This window comes from Oncorhynchus keta, unplaced genomic scaffold (genome assembly GCF_023373465.1).
Source record: "Oncorhynchus keta strain PuntledgeMale-10-30-2019 unplaced genomic scaffold, Oket_V2 Un_contig_911_pilon_pilon, whole genome shotgun sequence".
In the NCBI taxonomy this organism is placed as follows: domain Eukaryota; kingdom Metazoa; phylum Chordata; class Actinopteri; order Salmoniformes; family Salmonidae; genus Oncorhynchus; species Oncorhynchus keta.
In genome coordinates this window covers 83,272-87,232 of record NW_026290392.1, presented here as the reverse complement: position 1 = coordinate 87,232, position 3,961 = coordinate 83,272, and the positions used below count along the sequence as shown (strand labels likewise).

At 50.6% G+C, this 3,961-nt stretch overlaps 1 long non-coding RNA gene across 7 annotated transcripts; it reads left to right on the top strand.

The window, feature by feature from the left end:
- The first annotated feature begins 1,916 nt into the window (after nt 1–1,916).
- On the top strand, nt 1,917–3,355 carry LOC127927039 (uncharacterized). 7 transcript variants are annotated; one of them, XR_008125974.1, is made up of 3 exons: nt 1,917–1,969; nt 2,350–2,449; nt 3,322–3,355. It is a non-coding gene; the product is annotated as an uncharacterized LOC127927039 (long non-coding RNA). The 7 variants fall into 7 exon arrangements; XR_008125975.1 differs by lacking the exon at nt 3,322–3,355 and adding an exon at nt 3,068–3,101; XR_008125969.1 differs by lacking the exon at nt 3,322–3,355 and adding an exon at nt 2,868–2,901.
- The last annotated feature ends 606 nt before the right edge of the window (nt 3,356–3,961 follow it).

Here is a 3,961-nt window from a genome sequence, read left to right as displayed (position 1 = left end):
GGGAATAGACAACTATAGGGGAGGGAAATAACATGAGGGAGGGCAGGGAACAGAGCTGGGAATAGACAACTATAGGGGAGGGAAATAACATGAGGGAGGGCAGGTGAACAGAGCTGGGGAATAGACAACTATAGGGGAGGGAAATAACATGAGGGAGGGCAGGTGAACAGAGCTGGGGAATAGACAACTATAGGGGAGGGAAATAACATGAGGGAGGGCAGGTGAACAGAGCTGGGGAATAGACAACTATAGGGGAGGGAAATAACATGAGGAGGGCAGGTGAACAGAGCTGGGGAATAGACAACTATAGGGGAGGGAAATAACATGAGGGAGGGCAGGTGAACAGAGCTGGGGAATAGACAACTATAGGGAGAGGGAAATAACATGAGGGAGGGCAGGTGAACAGAGCTGGGGAATAGACAACTATAGGGGAGGGAAATATGAGGGAGGGAAAGGTGAACAGAGCTGGGGGCAATGGGGAATAGACAACTATAGGGGAGGGAAATAACATGAGGGAGGGCAGGTGAACAGAGCTGGGGGAATAGACAACTATAGGGGAGGGAAATAACATGAGGAGGGCAGGTGAACAGAGCTGGGGAATAGACAACTATAGGGAGGGAAATAACATGAGGGAGGGCAGGTGAACAGAGCTGGGGAATAGACAACTATAGGGGAGGGAAATAACATGAGGGAGGGCAGGTGAACAGAGCTGGGGAATAGACAACTATAGGGGAGGGAAATAACATGAGGGAGGGCAGGTGAGTCCAGGGGAATAGACAACTATAGGGGAGGGAAATAACATGTGGTGAGTCCAGGTGAACAGAGCTGGGAATAGACAACTATAGGGGAGGGAAATAAATGGGAGGGCAGGGGAACAGAGCTGGGAATAGACAACTATAGGGGAGGGAAATAACATGAGGGAGGGCAGGTGAACAGAGCTGGGGAATAGACAACTATAGGGGAGGGAAATAACATGAGGGAGGGCAGGTGAACAGAGCTGGGGAATAGACAACTATAGGGGAGGGAAATAACATGAGGGAGGGCAGGTGAACAGAGCTGGGAATAGACAACTATAGGGGAGGGAAATAACATGAGGGAGGGCAGGTGAACAGAGCTGGGGAATAGACAACTATAGGGGAGGGAAATAACATGAGGGAGGGCAGGTGAACAGAGCTGGGGAATAGACAACTATAGGGGAGGGAAATAACATGAGGGAGGGCAGGTGAACAGAGCTGGGGAATAGACAACTATAGGGGAGGGAAATAACATGAGGGAGGGCAGGTGAACAGAGCTGGGGAATAGACAACTATAGGGGAGGGAAATAACATGAGGGAGGGCAGGGGAACAGAGCTGGGGAATAGACAACTATAGGGGAGGGAAATAACATGAGGGAGGGCAGGTGAACAGAGCTGGGGAATAGACAACTATAGGGGAGGGAAATAACATGAGGGAGGGCAGGTGAGTCCAGGGGGAATAGACAACTATAGGGGAGGGAAATAACATGTGATAAGTGAGTCCAGGTGAACAGAGCTGGGGAATAGACAACTATAGGGGAGGGAAATAACATGAGGGAGGGCAGGTGAACAGAGCTGGGGAATAGACAACTATAGGGGAGGGAAATAACATGTGATAAGTGAGTCCAGGTGAACAGAGCTGGGGAATAGACAACTATAGGGGAGGGAAATAACATGAGGGAGGGCAGGGGAACAGAGCTGGGGAATAGACAACTATAGGGGAGGGAAATAACATGTGATAAGTGAGTCCAGGTGAGTCCAGTAACGCAGATGATGCGAGTGACGAGGGATGGCAGGTGTGAGTGATGGATGGCAGGAGTGAGTGATGGATGGCAGGAGTGAGTGATGGATGGCAGGTGTGAGTGATGATGGCAGGAGTGAGTGATGGATGGCAGGTGTGAGTGATGGATGGCAGGAGTGAGTGATGGATGGCAGGTGTGAGTGATGGATGGCAGGTGTGAGTGATGGATGGCTGGTGTGAGTGATGGATGGCAGGAGTGAGTGATGGATGGCTGGTGTGAGTGATGGATGGCAGGTGTGAGTGATGGATGGCAGGAGTGAGTGATGGACGGCAGGAGTGAGTGATGGATGGCAGGTGTGAGTGATGGATGGCAGGAGTGAGTGATGGATGGCTGGTGTGAGTGATGGATGGCAGGAGTGAGTGATGGATGGCTGGTGTGAGTGATGGATGGCAGGTGTGAGTGATGGATGGCAGGAGTGAGTGATGGACGGCAGGAGTGAGTGATGGATGGCAGGTGTGAGTGATGGATGGCAGGAGTGAGTGATGGATGGCAGGTGTGAGTGATGGATGGCAGGAGTGAGTGATGGATGGCAGGAGTGAGTGATGGATGGCAGGTGTGAGTGATGGATGGCAGGAGTGAGTGATGGATGGCAGGTGTGAGTGATGGATGGCAGGAGTGAGTGATGGATGGCAGGTGAGTGATGGATGGCAGGAGTGAGTGATGGATGGCAGGAGTGAGTGATGGATGGCAGGTGTGAGTGATGGATGGCAGGAGTGAGTGATGGATGGCAGGAGTGAGTGATGGATGGCAGTTGTGAGTGATGGATGGCAGGAGTGAGTGATGGACAGCAGGAGTGAGTGATGGATAGCAGGTGTGAGTGATGGATGGCAGGAGTGAGTGATGGATAGCATGTGTGAGTGATGGAAGGCAGGAGTGAGTGATGGATAGCAGGTGTGAGTGATGGATAGCAGGTGTGAGTGATGGATAGCAGGAGTGAGTGATGGATAGCAGGTGTGAGTGATGGATGGCAGGAGTGAGTGATGGATAGCAGGAGTGAGTGATGGATAGCAGGTGTGAGTGATGGATGGCAGGAGTGAGTGATGGACAGCAGGAGTGAGTGATGGATAGCAGGTGTGAGTGATGGATGGCAGGAGTGAGTGATGGACGGCAGGAGTGAGTGATGGATGGCAGGAGTGAGTGATGGATGGCAGGTGTGAGTGATGGATGGCAGGAGTGAGTGATGGATGGCAGGAGTGAGTGATGGATGGCAGTTGTGAGTGATGGATGGCAGGAGTGAGTGATGGACAGCAGGAGTGAGTGATGGATAGCAGGTGTGAGTGATGGATGGCAGGAGTGAGTGATGGATAGCATGTGTGAGTGATGGAAGGCAGGAGTGAGTGATGGATAGCAGGTGTGAGATGGATAGCAGGTGAGTGATGGATAGCAGGATGAGTGATGGATAGCAGGTGTGAGTGATGGATGGCAGGAGTGAGTGATGGATAGCAGAGTGAGTGATGGATAGCAGGTGTGAGTGATGGATGGCAGGAGTGAGTGATGGACAGCAGGAGTGAGTGATGGATAGCAGGTGTGAGTGATGGATGGCAGGAGTGAGTGATGGACGGCAGGAGTGAGTGATGCATAGCATGTGTGAGTGATGGATAGCAGGTGTGAGTGATGGATAGCAGGTGTGAGTGATGGATGGCAGGAGTGAGTGATGCAGGGTAATCTGGCGCCCTCAAGCGCCAGACGGAGGGAAGAGCGGGAGCAGACGTGACAGGAACAGAAAGTGAGCGTGAGAGGGGGGTGACTTGGGGAACTCTGAGGTAAAAAACACACATTTAGAATAAAGCATTAAAGGTATATCATTGTATTTGCGTAGTGGCCTCCAGCAGTAGACTAGAGGCGGTTATAGAAGTTGCAAACATGGCGTTTTTTTTTTTTGTAGCTTCGGGGTCCGATAATTTTTTTTGCCTTTTATAAAAGCACTTTATGCAATTCTATGTCCTTTTACTTGACTGGAGACTTTGTCAGAATCTTTTTTTTAATACTGAACAAATGATCGAAATGTCAGGCTACTTTGACAAACTGACAAACTGACAATCTGAGATCAATAAAAAAAACGACCGTGTCTTGAACCCATCAAATCAAATCAAAGTTTATTTGTCACGTGCGCCGAATACAACAAGTGTAGGTCGACCTTACAGT